Genomic DNA, 18,068 nt, shown 5'->3' on the forward strand with positions numbered 1-18,068 from the left:
GGGAACTGAACCCGCAACCTTTTGGTTTCCAGTATGATGCTCCAGCTGAGCCACCCATCTAGGTCTTAAAATATATTTAATCTCCCAACTTATATATAGTGTGCAAATTATAAGTATCAATTGAAAACATAGTAAAAGATGTCTTATATTATCAAGTGGAAATTTGAAATCCAAATTTTGTTACACTTTTATCTAACAACTTAAATAGGAACTAATAAAATCAGCTTATATTAACACCATACATTTACACTTACAAAGAATCTCACTCTCCTGCTTTGACACCATAATCTTTGGGGAAAAAGAAAGCAAATTTGACTTAGTTGAAGTTATTGAAGAGATAGCCAAACTATTTTTTATTCTAACTTTTAGAAGTTATAGAAAAAGTTGTTTTGTTCCAGACAGTTTGGGAAGTAGCTTGTAACTCTAAATCAGCCCCTTTTGATTAACTTGAAGATCTTGAGGAAATGAGGGAGGGGAATTCTGGGTACATTATTTGGAAGTACATAATTAAACCCTTAGTTAACTGGAATTTTCCCTAATCCATCCCTTTAATTCTCTCATAAGTGGTATGAAAGGTATTTATACTAACCACAAAGGCAGCAGCAGCTTGTGCTTCCCCATCCTATACTCTAGGTACATGTGGATGAAATCATACAGGAACACTCTGGTGAAGGCATACGGTAAGATACTAGTCAGAACATTAAAAAGAGCTAACATTGGTCGTACGAAAATTCTAGGCAGAGCTAAGGACTTTTATTTTTATAAGGCTTAATTTGAGCCAAACTGACGACATGCTGGGGAGCAAGATCTCAAACGTTCCCACTAAGTGGGAAAAAGTAGTTCTATATTTTTTGTTTGTTTTACTCTAGTATGTAATGTTTTAACATGTAATATAGTCCCTAAAAAGTAAAAATTAAAGACTTTGGAACTGCGTTTTATGCCATTCATTACTCACAACTTTATATAATTGACAAGCACTTGGGGAAGCATTAAAAGTAAAAGAACCTTGTCAACTTTACAAACTACAACACTTTTTGAGTTCAAACAACATTATAGATTTAATTTTTACTTTTTAACAATCCCCAGTTTTGTGCTCTTTCTTTCAAGGTGAAGGATGTAGAGAAGTGATGAGGTGGGGGTAGTGTGAAACTTTAAAGTTGAACTACAAAATCAAACTTTAATTGTTGTGTTACTTGAGCTTTAATGTTCCTAGTGAAAATGGCAGGTTTCTTATACTACTCAAAGTGTGAAGAGAGCTGGGAAGCCGGTACTGACAGCAGTTGCAACACTAAGAATATGCAACTTTAAGTCCAAGTTCATTTTATGATGATTTTTATTTATATCTAATATTTGTAGGAATGGAGAGGCTATATAGTGTATACGTCTTATTTTTCTCTCTGAAATTCACTGTCTCATTAATAGAAAAATTTAACTTGATTAAAAAAATTGTAATGCAAAATGTTCAACTCAACATTTTTAAAATTAAGAACAGAGTGCTTTCCCTGGCTGGGTGGCTGGGTTGGAGCGTTGTCCTGATGCCCCGAGGTTGCCAGTTCAATGCCTGGTCCAGGCACATACAAGGGTCAAGGGTCAAGGGTAAACTAATAAATGCATGAGTGGGTGGAGCAACAAATCGATGTTTCTTTCTCTCAAATCAATAAAGATTAAAATAAAAAGAACAGACTGCTTATTTATTAAGTATCCCAAATATTTAAATTATTTGAAAGTTGCATTATGGATGGGAGTTAAGAAAAAGGAGAACTCACAATATTAATTACCCAGGAAAGTTGAACAGTGGGAATTAAAGCAATGGAAAACAGAATATTTTGGAATAAATCCTAACTAGTAGATCCAATTCTTCAGTTCACTTAAGTTGATATGCACTTGGAGTACAATCAACTTATTAAATCATTGGGTGTAGCTCTTCAATGTGATTGGTGTTGAAAACCTGAAAGATACTTGTGGAATACCTTCGAGAATTATTCTATATCTGTTTCTTAAATGCCTTTTGATTGTCCCTGTGAATCCAACCATGTTCCCTTATCAATTCCCTCCACTTACTTTTCACTTTTGTAATTTACCAATAAAATTTACCCTGAGTAGATATTTTTCTTTCTGGGTCTCAGTAGACAGTGTTTCTACTTTTTTTTTTTTTCCTGTCACTGAAACTTCTGAGTTTCTCTAAGAGTGTATCTCTGTTAGGATATTTGTGAGAAAAAGTTTTAAAGTAAGCTATGGACTATGTAAAATATAAAATTATTCATTCGAATTAGAATGCGGTCAGGACTGATCATTTTTAGACTCATTGCTTGACCATTTTTTTCGTCCCCCACTTTGATAAGTATTACTTTCTATCAGTCCTAATTTAGATGGCTTGTTTTTTGTTTTAGTGACCTTCGCAATCAAGAATCTCACTCAGCCAGAGATAATGACTACTAATATTGCCCCCAAAGTCCTATCCTTGACACTTCTTATCATTTACCTCCTTTCCCATTGCACTGCCTTCCCTTTTATTCTTTGCTTGCACTATTCACTGATCTCCCTGCTTACTGATTATGTCGTTCTGCTGCTTACAATGTATCTTTTACATGTTCTTATTTCTTCTGAGCTGTGCATACCCTGGACAACAGGCCCTTACTCTGAAGTCTCATCTACCTTCCCAGCATCAGCTTCTACAATTATATAACATCTGTGTACATAGTTCTCTCTCAAGCATGCTTTTGCTCACTATTTCTTTTGCTGAAAATGACTTTCCATCTGGCAAATTTTTACTTATCCTCTATGACACTAGCTTCCTTGGAAAAACTTTTCTCAACTACAGAAGCTAAATTATATGTGTCTCTTTCCTGCTTCACTGCCTTGTTTATATTTTTTATTTTTATACCAATTTCATGGCTATTATTTGTTTATGTGACTTTAATCTCCATTATTTGTTCAGTCTTCAATCTTTCTTCCAATATTTATTTCCCCTCGTACCTAGCATTTATTTATTCATTCATTACAAACTAACTGGTACTAAATTATTTATTGGCTTAATGAATATCAAATTATAAAGTTATAACTTATATCGAGGTTTCCAGATAAAATATTACCAAGTTGAGAGCTGTGGTCTGGCCAATCATGCTATATACCTTTTTTTTTAAATTTCTTTATTGATTAAGGTATTACATATGTGTCCTTATCCTCCGATTACTCCCCAAATCCCCCCACTCATGCCCTCACCCCCCCCTGTTGTCTGTGTCCATTGGTTAGGCTTATATGCATGCATACAAGTCCTTTGGTTGATCTCTCCCCCATATACCTTTAATGGAAGGAATCTCTTGATGAAAGAAAGATATAATCAGTATGTGTTCTAGAAAAGAGACATCATACTTTGTATGTTAATGATGAATTTAGAACGAAAGTTGATTGAAGTGTCTACTAGGTGCCAGCCAATGTGCCAGGCACTGGCCACAGGCAAAGAAAAAGGTAAACATGGCTCCTGTTCTCACCGAGCTAACAGCTGAGCACGAAAGACAGTTAAGTAACAATGAGTAGTAAATACTAAAAAGGAATATGATGCATCTGACTAATCCGGGGTTGAAGGAAGTCTAAGAGGAAGTAATGTAAATCTAAATCCTAAAGGATGAATGGGGAGAGCCCGGGGAAAGGTTTAAGCAAAAGGACTAGCATGAACAAAGGCTTGGGAGGAAGGCCATTTGAAAGAAATTCACTAGGTCTAGCTACTGAGTGTGTGTGGGTGTGGGAGGAGGTCACAGAGGCTAGGTCAGTTTATACGGGCCCCAGAGACAATTTGTATTTTATTTACTGAAAAATTTAAGCAGCTGATTATAGAAGGATTTATTTTAGTGCTTAAGTGTGGAGGATGAATAAGAGGTAGCAAGGCAAGAGGCAAAACAAAAACATTTTGGAGGCTATTATTACAACAATGTAAAAAAGATAGGGTGACTCAGATTAAGAGGACAGTGGAGATGGAGGGAAATGGGTTTTGAAAGAATATTTCTTCCAATTTAAGACTATCTTCTTAAATAAGATCAAATTAAAGATTATCGTTGATATGGTATCTATATTGAGTTAGGAAACATACTACCCTATCTTTGGTCTAATACCTTGCCTGATTGGTCTGGGTCTGGAATTGTATTAGAAATACAAGATCTTGAGCCCTTCTCCTGACCTAGTGAGTCAGATTCTGCATTGCACCAAGAAGCCAAAGTAATTTGTAGGTACCTTAAAGTAGAGAAGCACTAGTTTAAATGTACATACCTCTTGCTTTATTATCACAATCAACAATAGTCTAAGCCTTCAAATTTGGATTCTTTTGAATTGCTTTCATCTAAATAGAGATACCCACTAGATTTATAAAATGTAAAAAGTCAAACAATGCTAAATTTTGTTAAGGTTGTAGTCAACAGGAGGTCTTAAATAATACTTCTGGCAGGAGTACAGTCAGTACAACCACTTTGTATACAATTTGGAAAAATCTCATAAAGGTGAAGATGTGCATATCCTAATAACTAGCAATACACACTGTGACATATACCTTAAATTCACGAGTACTTAAAGAATATATCAGAATATTCATGGTATGCACAATGGCATTGCATGAAATTGCCAAAAAAGTGACAGTAAGCATTGTGAGAAATGAGTCTGGAGAGGTTGTATATCATCCTAAAGAGCTTCACCTTGCAAAACAATAGAAAGTCATGGGGACAAGAATATCATTTTACCAAGATGACTCTGGTGGTATTTTAGAAGGGAAATTAGAAGAGGTCAAAGATATGGGCAGGAGGACTGGTCAGGAAACCATTACAGTGTCGATAAGAGAAATGGGGTTCAGGGTAAAGAAATAGCATTGGAGATAAAGGGGAGACAGAACAGAGAAATCTACAGACAGAATCAATTGTTGACTGACTAAGGAAAGGAAAAGTAAGGATGTTTCTGTCTTGAATGGATGATAGTCACCAAAGAATATTGACAGTGATCCTGTGGAAAGTCAATGGGTCCAATAAAATAAGTAATCTCCAACAGATAATTAAATAAATACATTGATTTGTGGATAGGCTGTTTATATGTGATTAATATGAATTTAGTACAATGTCTACCCTAAACAACGATTTAGTTTCTGCATAGTTTAATTTTTCAGCAGGATTTTCACAAAGTTCTCATAAAGGGCTCAAATACAACCTTTGTTCTTAATACTACCTAAGATGGTCTCTGATATGTCATGGGATCATCCCTGCCTTCTCTGTTCTCCCAATGATATTAAAAGGCAGGGGGTGTGGATTCATCAACCTGGGACCTGGGACTTATATTATTCAAGTCAAAAGCACGTTACATTGTTCCTTTTGCTCATTGAATTAAAGACTACAGAATTGTCTTTTCATCTTGGTTGTTTTCTCTGAAAAGTGAGGAAGCATAACAATTGTTAATGTGAAATAATCTATATAGCTGTGATTGATATAGTAAACACTTAATTGCTGTCCACTCTTGCACTTCCCTTTGTTTGTGAAATTTACCCAAGTTTCCTAATGGGCAACAGTGCCTTCCTGTTCTGAGCCATGTAGTTTTAAATGAAGTGAATTCAGGTATGGACCCACTCATTCTACCTATTCCCAGACACTGATTGAGAGATGACCAGGCAACTGTACTGAGCTTGGTCTTCTGAGAAAGAGAAACTTCTTTCCTTTTCCACACTAGCTCACCAGAAGAGACTCTCTCTTACTCTGAACAGTGTAGTGTGAGGATGTGAATCTGGAGACGATAGAGTTGTTTGTGCCTGAGTGAAAAGCTGCCACATGGAACTCAAAGAAGAAGTCAATATCTCAAGAGGCAAGACAGTGTTTGAAATGCCAGTGGAAGCTTCTTCCAAAACCAGGATTACCTATGGACTTTTCATTTGCATGAGTCAATATACTGCTGTTATTATTAGAGGTCTTACGGGTATAATGATGCATCCAGAAAATTGTATGTACTTTTTAGGGGTGAAAAATCAAACATTTAAATTCTTTTATCATGGCAAATAATTATTTAAAATGATTTTTAATCATCATACTTTGATACATGTAAAATATATTGTTATCATAAAACTCAAACTAATTAAATTCTACATAGAAGGTATATTAACTTTCTAGGCCCAAACTATCATTTAACAATATAAATTAAAAAGGCTTTTAAAATCTGTTACATAAAGTTACATAGGAAAATTTACTACACACCATTAGCATCTCAGGCTAGGATATAAAAAGTAATGACAATTATACTTTCCCATTTTATTAGGAAGGACAGTCAGGATGAGTAGGAAAATACACAGACAAGCATTTTGCTCAAACACAAAAAAATTACACATTTTTAACAAGAGTTAGTCATAAGAATTTTTGAAAAGTTGTTAGCTTTCCCCCTCTTAGTGCAGTTTTAGTTGATTTCAAGTTGTAAAAGCCAAAGGAGATATGCTTTTGAATTGTTTTGATATATCGTCAAAGTCATAAATGTTATAAAGTAGTCAATGTTAAAATATATTTGGTAGTTTAACAATAACATTTTGCTTCCAGGATAATGTTCTCACTCTTTATAGCTTTAAGAATGTATTTTACTCATGGGAACTAAACATTTTATGCTATGTGAAACTGAAGGGAAATAGTTCAAAAGGTAGTCCAAGACTCTTTTGCGGGGGGAGGTAGGCGGTGGGATTTAGAAAATGGATAAAACTGTTTGGATTATGTTGTTCTCTGACTTAGTAAAAAAAATGCTAATGAGTATAAGTTAACCTCAGGTTATCAACATTCTTGCTCAAGATAGATTTATGGCAAAAATAGACTACTGAACTGTCTTGTTAAAACTTTAAACATGAGTTTGGATGAGTTACAAATAACATCCTCTACCCTTAGGTCAAAAGGAATATGTAAACTCACATATTTTAGATAAGAATACTTATTATAGTTTCAGCTTTTATACTTCCTATTAAAAGAACTTTGTAAGTATATACAATCTTGTTTTTATTCTGAACATATAACACATGTTCATTTTATTTTCATTTTGAAGTTTTTTAGAAGTAAGAGCAAATTGCACCTAGATATAACTTTTGTTAATATTTTGGTATATCTAATTTTTTCCTTTTTAATGTGTGTATTTATATGGATTGTGTGGGTTATTTAAAAATGAAGATTCTAGCCCTAGCCGGTTTGGCTCAGTGGATAGAGTGTCAGTCTGCAGACTGAAGGGTCCCAGGTTCGATTCCGGTCAAGGGCACATGCCCTGATTGCAGGCTCGATCCCCAGTAGGGAACGTGCAGGAGGCAATCAATGATTCTCATCATTGATGTTTCTATTTCTCTCTCCCTCTCCCTTCCTCTCTGAAATCAATAAAAATATATTTAAAAAAATAAAAATAGAGATTCTATTTTAGGTATAACTTTTTACTTTTTTATGGAATTCATGAGCATTTTCCATGTCATTAAATAGGTTTTAAATGCAAAATCTGGATTTCAGTAGCTACAAACTATTCTCATTTAGAAGTTTAATAAACAATTAACCTTCAGTGTGTCAGGCACACATTTTCCATATTCTTTCAAATAATTTCTCTATTGTGTATTTAAAAAGTTCCAAAATATAAAAAGTGCCATGATAAATGTTTTTACATGTAAATCTTTGATAATGTTATTCCTATTTCCTTAGGATATGTGTCTAGGGTATGCAGTAATTAAGTTAGTTGATATCTATTTGTGACTTTATGTCCTTAAAACTTATACTCTTCTACAGAAGCCTTTGTTTAAATACACACTCTCTGCAATTGATTATTTTTATTTTTAAAATCTCTGCTTGTTAGTATATAAATTACATTATGTTATTATTATATTTATTCCTAATTTTTTAAAATTAAAGTAAAACCATAGCAGAGGTTTCTGATCCCCATAGATCTTTACATGAACCTCACTCCCCAGAGAGGAAAAAAAAATGATTATTTTAACTGTTCCTTAGTCTAACTACCTAGTCCTAAATAATGTGGTTATAGTTTTTGTTTGTTTTGTCCACTTTAGGAATTATTTTTGGACTACCTATTAGAGGAAGAAATAGCATGCTAATTTCTATCTATTCATCCTACCCCTCTTGGGTCATAGGTGGGTGCTCAACCACTGAAACATGCCTGCCGGGCCCTACCAAGATGTTTATACATATTTGAGTCTGTCATTTGTGTTTTCATCCTAGAATCTTCCCACATGGAGGACTCCATCTTTTTGTTCCAACCTGGGCTGGCTGCTCTCTAGGTCTACTCCATACCACTTATCATGGAATTTTCCTGGGCTTCTCTCCTGTGTTTAATATTTATATCCTGGATATCTTGTCTTCCTTTTCTTGCTCTATTCTGATGTTTTAATGGCACTTATTCACTTAGTCCAGAGGCTCTTCAGCCTTCTGTCCAGAAAGCTAGTTGCCTCCTCTGCTCCAGCTCTTTCAATGGATATATCCTAACCTGTGGCTTTTTCCTTCCTGCTGCTTAGGCAACACTTATCAATCTGATTTCCATATTTGAGAAATTTGTTAAAACCTCGATGAGAGCCCCTGATTCATACTTTTCATGTGGGTTTAAAGCTTTCATATGCCTTTATTGTCATGATAAATGGGAGCTATGTAGGTGAGAAAATATATGCTTTCTTGAAATAGAAAGCCTGCTTCATTACTTAAATATTTTTATTGACTCCACCCCCCCTCCCCCCAACTGTATGAGTCTCCTTTTATTCTTTTAGTAATCTCTTCCTGTTAACTACTTCCGTTTGTAGGTGATGAAATGCCTAAGGAATCCAGTTCAAATGCTGGCTCTACTGTGAGCATGGTATTTCCCTTTACTTCAACTCAGAATTAAGACTTGATTCTTTTACTTTTTCTTTTTTTATAGTCCAGTACCAGAAGTGGTTTTCACTGTAGAAGTTATCTAAAAACAGTCTTATATTTATCATAGTGGTCTACAAGCAGGCGCTAGCTTTTGTAGGGACATTATACTGGATGAATTTAAATATGTTTTAAACTAGGAGGCATTCTCTCAAATGAGTTTAAATGTATTTTATTTTTAGTCAACCTACATGACATCTTCTTCATAAAAACAATGTGCTCCAAATAAAGTAAGTCAAAATAAATAAAGAGAGCTCAAGAGATAAGGTCAGTCCTGTTTGTCCTAGTCCTGGTGTGTGGATGAAAAGCAGCAGGCATTTAGGATGTCAGGTGATAAAACCCAAATGCCAAATTTGTTAACATTTTTCCATTTCTACACCATCCTTAAAGAGAACCACATATGGGGTCACACCATCCTTGTGGTAGTCCAACAGGGCAACCATGACATCTGGGCTCATGTTTACACCCATAAAGAACTGGTAGTTTTTGAAATTAGAAAGGATGTGCTTGATTTGTTCTAAAGGCCCTGTCTTAAAGTATTTTACTTTTTCTGGCCTCTGTTCTTCAAGTTTCTCTTTCATCGAGTCCATGTAATCTTTGATATACTTCCTGTAGGCTTCTTTTGTGAAGCTGTTTTCCTACGAATGATGATTCCTGACAATATCAATAGCAATGATTACTGTGCTTTTAGTACCTGCTCCCTCAGGGCCTTTGATACCATTGTAATTAGCTGGTTATTGATAACAAAAAAAGAGCAAAGGAAAGGCCAGACATTGTAAGCATGCCATTTGTATAGCTTCACCAGGAAGCTGCAATTTCATACTCCCCAGGGAGCCACCGGCCCATTTCCTGCAGATCACTGCGGCAAGGGTCCAACAAAGGGGAGATGGGCGCATGAGCAGTAAATTCAGAGTGATGCAGAGAGGGTGCCTGTCAGTCACACCTGGGAACAGAGATCATTGGCCAGAATGGGCGTAGCCACTGCAAACCCATGAAAATTTGGGAATATATAATCCCTTAAACTAAGGAATTTTATCTTTTGGCTTTTGACTCCCTCTTGGAACTTTGGTTCCTTTGGCTTTGCACCCACCCAAGTTCCCTCCATAGCTGAGTAGCCTGTGGCCATGAGGACCCCACACTTAATGGACTGATGGACTGCAGCTGGGAACACAAACTAAACTAGCCTGATGTGGGATTGGAGACTACTCCAATATGGAACACAAACTCTGGACACCGACAGTGACTTTAGCCCTATTTAAGCCCCAGCTACTTCTTCCTTGGGGAAATGGGACCTTGGAAAGTCAGGGATTTAATTCCATGCAAATAAAAATCACTCATTCTCCCATGTGAGTCTCAGAAAATTATTTTTCTTGGGATATTGCCAGAATTCCATTCCCACTAGCAACAGGGGGGATGAGGACCTCATCCTATGGGTAGCACCTTTAGGACAGGCACTTCCACCAATAAGCAAGTCATGAATGTTACTCTTTCCCCTCTACCTCCAGACACAGACGTGGCTGATGAGATCTTGGTAGATGATCATGATAGGAAGTGGAGGAGTTGATCCCAAACTGGCTTAGCAGGAGCTGAGAGCTCAGAGTGAGTGGTGCTCTGGGATGCAGAGGGAGTGAGCATAAATAAGCTTTTTATTGACTTTAGAAAAAAAGAAAACAGTTAGTCAAAATCACTAGAGGAAAATTCAAGTGTTATAGAAGTACCAGAGTTGCCCATGCTTGCCTTCCTCCCACTGTCCATTAAGTCCAAACACATAGAAAGTGTTGCATAACCAGCATCGTGAAAGGGACAAACATTGGCAAAGAGAGGTGGGAATTATGACAAAGTTCAACAGTGAAATCAGCAGGGAAAGAGGTAGGCAGGGCAAATAAGATAGTTTTCTTATTAGCTGGGTCAATAAGGAGAAAATAAAGTCCCTTGTATCTAAGATCCCTATTCCTGTGTTGATTATAGATTCTCTGCCAAACCATGTCGTTCATTTCAGTGGAGTAGGGGAAAGCAGTGGCAATGGAAAATAACGAGATAGTATTTGCTTAGTCTTTGAACATGCGACATTGGGAACACGCTAGATTCATTCTATTAATTGCATCAACCACATCTTATGAACACATTTCCACAGGCCATATGTAATAGGCGTTGGCTTCCTTCACTGCATTTATTGACTCCTCAAATTGCTAACATAATTTTTTTCACATCATTTTCATAAAATAAAATTCACTTTAATTTTTATGAGCATCTTTAAAACGGAAACTATCTCCCCAAATGGTCTGGGTCTCCAAGTGGCAGAGATTTTATGTGCTTCACATGTGAACTGCCAAAGATCTCAGGCGATGTATGCATTCATCAGGACCACTTACTTACTGTTCTGGTTCAGATGTTTGCTCAAGTATATGGTGCCTAAAGAAAATATGTAAGTCCAGTTGAGCATATCCACACATTGTGGCTCAAGCAATGTATTTTTGGAGTAATAAACACAATTTTGTTCCTAATTGGAGGAAAACGATGCTTAGAATGGAACCTGTTGCCTTCCTGAAATTGAAGTCTACACACATGGAGTCATTCCTCACTAACAAATGTGTTTACTAATAGAAACAGTTCACTAGGATGTTGAATCCTTCTTGTGAGGGTGGAGTTCTTTGGAATTTACCGAAAATTGAAAATTGATTACATCAGCACAGAGGACATTTATATTTACAAGAAACACTTCTTTAGCAAGACGAGACTTTTAAAAGCCAGAAAAAAAAAATCACTTTTGGGGGGATTTCAGGAAAATATAATCTTTTTCATTTTTAATAGGCATAAAAAGGATTGTTGTATTGATATTGACAGAGATTAGATGCTTAATTGGTTATTTTAACTTAAAATAATGAATTGCTCTAATATTGGTTTAGAATTTTTCTTTATATACAGTTCAATTTTGTGGTCTGGCAAATGCCCAATAGCCATTTATCTAGTATGCATACCTTTCCACAGCTGGATTTTCAAATATGATTATAAAGTTCATATGACAGAACTATCCTGAAAATAAATATGTCAGCAGGCTTTGCTTTATTTTATGCATTTATTCTGAATGTAACATAACTCGATACAAATATAGTCGACACTCTAAGACATTTTGCCAGAGCTATTCAAGTGTAGCTTCATTTGAGATTGCGGAAGGTGATTTAGAAACACCTGGGTTGAATATTTATATCCATGCTTTAAATCCTAAAAGCCTTGCAGTTTTATAGTTCTTTTGGGGAAAGACAGGAACTACATTAACACTTGTTAGTGTAACAGTGAATACACTGCTGAGAAAAACTTTGTAAAAAATTTGAAAATTATGCAAAAAAATAAAGGGACGATTAAAAAAACTAGCATTTGATCAGCCTATAGGTTTAGGACTATATTTTTTAGAATATTTTTAAAAATATATATTTTGTATTTTGGACTACAGGAACATGAAGAGAAGATGTACTGGAATAAAATTTGAAATACCATATTAAAATGAGCATCACCATCTGTAGTAGCATTTAATTGAAAGGTAATTGAGACCCAGCTAATGTCAAAAACAATAATCAACAAGGTATTTTGCTCAAGCTTGCTTTATATGGTCCTCTTAGAACCTCTGTTTCCTAAATATTAATTCCACACTCTCCTCCTCCCCTACTTCCCTCCCATCTATTTGGTCCAACTTGGTACACACAAGACAAAAACTTAATTTGATAAAAAGTATGAACTGATCGATGGCTAGGGAAAAGAACAATAAAGTTTCTTCCTCTCTTTATCAGCAACATATTTACATTTAACACCCAGCATCTGGAAAAGCACCTCCACCTTTCTTGTCAGGAGCAGTACTTTTTGGCCAGTGTAGTAGGGATGTAGCAGTGTAGCTGTTGATGTCAACATTTTTTCAAAGTGGGAAGTTTTATAGGCCATGAGATAATACATTAGCCACATGCAGTGCCAGGCATTTGAAACACTTCCTCCCTCCCCCCAAGGTAATCTTTAAAATAATAACAACAATAATAATCATTGCTAACCTATTTGACTACTAACTCTAACTGGGCACAGAGTGGAATACATATATTATCTCATTTAAATCTAACAATCCCATTAGGTAGATATTCTATTATCCCATGTTACTAATGAGATTCCTATATCAATGATCTATTATGATTTACAAACAGGTACCTCTAAAATTAGTAGCTTAAAATATCAACCCTGAATTGAACTCCTGATTCTGTGGATAGTGACGTGGAGGAGGGGCCTCATTTGGCTAGTCGTTAGTCTTGACCAGGTTTGGGTGGCATGGCTGAGCTCTACCAATGTGCGATGAGCTGATGAGTCAGCTGGAGCCTTACTGGTCTGTAAAGGCCATAGCAGAGACAGCAGGGCCTCTGCACAGTGTCTCAGCCTCCAGCCCACTAGCCCAGGCTTGTTCGTCTCGGGTTCCAAAAGCTCCAGAGTGGAACCCACAAGACCTCTTGGGGCCCAGGCTTGGAACTAGCACAACCATCTCATTTCCAATGCATTCTGTTGGTTAAGGTCACAAGGTCTGTCAGTTTTCAAAGGGTAGGGAGATTGCTTCTTTTTTTGTGTGTGTTTGTTTTTCAAATCTCCTTCCTGGGTTTATTCTTTTTTTAAAATTTCTTTATTGATTAAGGTGTTACATATGTGTCCTTATTCCCCCCCACCACCCCCCGCCATTCCCCCTACTCTTTCCCTCACCCCCCTGTTGTCTGTGTCCATTGGTTAGGCTTATATGCATACATACAAGTCCTTTGGTTGAGAGATCAATCAAAGGGAGATTGCTTCTTGGAAAGACTTTCATTGTGACTATTTTTTCATTCTACTGGTTTTTTTCTGAATCGGAAAGCAATATTCTGATTTGCCAGATATCACACAGTTAATAAGTAGACTCTCATAAGCTGCTGGTAGGAATTGTACAGCCACCTTGGGAAACAGTTTGGCATTTTTTGAGTTGTTTGTCTTCTCATTATTAAATTTTAAGAGTTCTTTATATATTCTGGATACAAGTTTTTCATCTGACATATGTGTTGTGCAGATTTTCGCACAGTTCTTGGCTTGTATTTCCATTTTCTTGATGGCGTTTTTTTAAAAGAACAAACGTTTTTCATTTAAATGAAGTCCAATTTACCAAATATTTTCTTTCATGTCTTGTGCCTTTGGTGTTCTGTTGAAGATGGAATGAGCAAATGAGACGTGGTTGAGAAGAGTCAAAGGGTAGCTCCAGCAGTCTAGCAGCCTGAAGTGGTGCAAATATTTTATTTAAAAACAAATGTTGCATTCCACTTGACAAAATAACTTACTTGCCTTAACATAAAAAACAATGCTTTACACATGAGCAAGTTTATCTGATGCTCAAAGGTAAGAGCCCACGTTTATTCCATGGCACAGGACATAAGAACTCTAGGTTGAGAATCATAGAATTGAATGGCCTCTTCCCTCAGAAACTAACATTATTATTCACCATGAGTTTCAATATAAATAAAAGTAATAAGGCTACAATTAAAAGGGACATTGCTATTGAAGTGTGTGTGTGTGTGTGTGTGTGTGTGTGTGTGTAATGAAGTCTGCCTTAATCTTTCCTTACCATTGACTATATTAACTTTTAATGTAGATTCAACTATTCAACTGCTTAAATATGTCTAGGCTACTAATAAACCTTTCCAGAATGAATAGCAGATGAACAACTGAATATAAATGAAAAACAGATGCCTCAAAGAAGAGGATCCAGAATTGTCATCAACTCTTCATGATCACTACATGTTTTCTCTAACAAGCTCATATGCCCACAGCACATTGCCAAAGTTTATTGCCTTCTTCCAAAATTTCTGTATGAAATTATGATTATGATCTCATAGAGTTCAGGATTACTGACTAAAAAGCACGCCTCCCCAGGATGTTTTTTTTTCAAAGGAGCTGGTACCCCCAGGAGTGCTGGGGGAGGGAGGCACACATGCATTTGAGGACATTACTAGCCTAACCCCTGCTGCATGAGCTCAGAATCTTCCAAAATTTGACTCCTTTCAAGTCTGAGAATCTGGAGTCTCTCCATGATCCAAAGACACAAGGCAAGCAGAAAAGGATACCCACTGACCCTGTCTTTGGTCTCTGCATTCTTGTGCCTCTAAGATATATATATTTTAAATTGGCCTATTGAAATATCAGTATTACTTTGGATGCATGTACATACTTGAAAAATAAAGGTATTCATGATATATGAGGAAATATGGATTCTCATACAACATAAAATAATATAAAGCAATGCTTTCTGCTCAGAAGTATTTGCTTTCAACTTAATGTCTGTTTAAATGTCTGTATAAAATATGTTTAAGAAGTGATAATATGGTGATGGTAGCACAACAATGTGAATGAACTTAATGCCATTGAACTGTACACTTAAAATGGTATGTTTTGTGTTATTTGTATTTTACCAAAATTAAAAAAATTTAAATAAAAAAATAAATGATAGTAGGTTAGATGGTAAATGTGGCAGCGAGGACTGAGTTTTTTTCCTTATTGGGAAAACCCTAGAAGACAAAATTCATTTCATACCTTGCTTCTACACACACACATGAGATTGATTTAACTAAATAATCTCATGGGTTTACAACCCTGATTCCATCTACTCCTTTTCTGACTAAAACGATTGATTTTCAAAGACAGCTTAAGAGTGGGAAGATATGTTCAGATACATATGCATAGAGCTTCCAGAACACATACAGATGGTGGATTGTGAGTGGTGATAGTGAAAGAGGCATGGGGCTGTGAGAAACATCAGTTTATTGTTATTATTATTATTATTATTATTATTTGCATAGAAGCAAATAATATGTTAAAATATATGCTTATTACAACAACTACTAAAATTACAGGTCATTTTGATAGAAAAATGTCAATCTCAAAATCTAATTTCAGGCAACAGTTTACCAAACAGAATCACAACAATTATCTGTGTTTTTTTATGTCCTTATTTTTCTGATTGATTGTGGTAGTTACATGAAACACTTGTTAGTGCTCTATGTAATGTGTCAAACATGTGACTGGAATAAAGGCAAGTTGGTAGGGTTTAGTACCAAAAGCATTTGAAAATGCTGAGTGCTCATTTGTTCCTTTATAATGATGTCTGACTCCATGGCATTTATGCCATTGGTTCTAGAGTCAAGTAGCTCACTAGTTTTGTAAAATAGTTATTCAAGTGTATGTATTATGTAGGAACAATTGCATAAAATATGAAAGCACACGATTTCTTTGAAAAATCACCAATGAATTTAAAAGTAGTAGTTTTTAAATTATGTCTCTTTGAAAATGTTCATAATTCTGAAGGAATATGCAGCATTGACATAAATAGCTAGATTTTTAAAAAAGATTTAAATGTATTTTTTTTTTTTTAGTTTAAAATATAATAGGAGGAACCAAGATAGCAGAGTAGGTAAATGCCTATACTCACCGCCTCCCACAACCACATCAAAATTACAGCTAAAATACTGAACAACCATCATTCAGAACCACCTGAAAGCTAGCTGAATAGAAGTCCTACAATTAGAGAAGTAAAGAAGAAAGCACATCAAGATTGGTAGGAGGGGCAGAGGCGCAGAACGAGCTGGACCGGCATCTACATGTGTCACTTCTTTAATCGGGAGGGCGATCCTCTCTGTGGAGGTTGTCTGTGAGGAACAAGGGGTCCCAGCCCCACACCAGACCCCAGCCCTGGGTTTCAGAGCTTGGAAGAGAAGTCCCCATAACTACAGGCTATAAAAACCAGCGGGGATTGTAGCTAAGAGAGAAGGAGGCTGCTGGAGATCCAGCTGTTCCTTTTAAAGGGCCGGCACACAAAAACACTCAGACTCAATACCTCTGAGCTCCAGGCAGCTCTGGGGAACCAGACACATAGAGGGAGGGTCCTGGATTATCTGGCATTGGGGCAGGAACCCAGGGGTGGCTTTCTCCCAGGGGTCATTGTTCCTGTGCCGGGACCTCTCCTGTCACAGGGCTGACTGCCAGCCATAGCTGAGTCTCAATCAACCTGGAGCACACTGTTAGCTCCACCCTGGGGATTCCCTGAGACCCTGCCCCTTCCAATTTGCAGCCCCTCCCAAGCTGTTTGCAGCAGGTTTTCCATATGAATGGCCTGTCCTGGCTCAGGTTTCAGACATTGCTAAAATTTCTCAAACAAGCTGCAGCTGGTGACAGCATGCCCCAAACCCATCAATAAAAGGCCCAAGACTAGGCACTGCCTTGCTTCACAGTGGGGCCTCAAGGTACTTAATGAGACTTTCACGGATCTTAGTGAGAATTTCAATGACATGAAAAAGAACCAGTCAGAAATTAAGCATATACTAACTGAAATAAAGTACAATTTACAGGAATTCAACAGTAGGGTAGAGGATTCTAAGAACCAAGTCAATGATTTGGAATATGAGGAAGCAGAAAAACACCCAATCAGAAGAGCAAAAAGAAAAAAGTCAAAAAGTGTGAAGTTTAAGGAGCCTGTGGGACAACTTCAAGCATACCAACATTCATATTATGGGGGTGCCAGAAGGAGATGAGAGAGAGCAAGAAATCAAAAACCTATTTGAAAGAATAATGACAGAAATCTTCCCTGACCTGGTGAAAGAAATAGACCTTACAAGTTCAGGAAACACAGAGGGTCCCCAACAAGAGGAATCCAAAGAGACCCACACCAAGAAACATCATAATTAAAATGCCAAGAGTTAAAGACAAAGAGAGAATCTTAAAAGCAGCAAGAGAAAAGCAGTTAGTTACCTACAAGAAAGCACCCATATGACTGTCAGCTGATTTCCCAACAAAAATTTTGCAGACCAGAAGGGAGTGGCAAAAAATATTCGAAGTGATGAATAGTAAGGGCCTACAACCAAGATTACTTTACCCAGCAAAGCTCTCATTTAGAATTGAGGGTCAGATAAAGAGCTTCACAAATAAGAAAAAGCTAAAGGAGTTCATCACCACCAAACCAATATTATATGAAATGTTGAAGGGTATTATTTAAGGAGAAGAAGAAGAAGAAGAAGAAGAAGAAGAAGAAGAAGAAGAAGAAGAAGAAGAAGAAGAAGAAGGGATAAACAATATGAACAATAAAATGGCAACAAATACCTATCTATCAACATCGAATCTAAAAATAAAAATAAATGAACAAAATATCTA

This window comes from Plecotus auritus, assembly GCF_963455305.1.
Source record: "Plecotus auritus genome assembly, chromosome: 6".
Lineage (NCBI taxonomy): Eukaryota > Metazoa > Chordata > Mammalia > Chiroptera > Vespertilionidae > Plecotus > Plecotus auritus.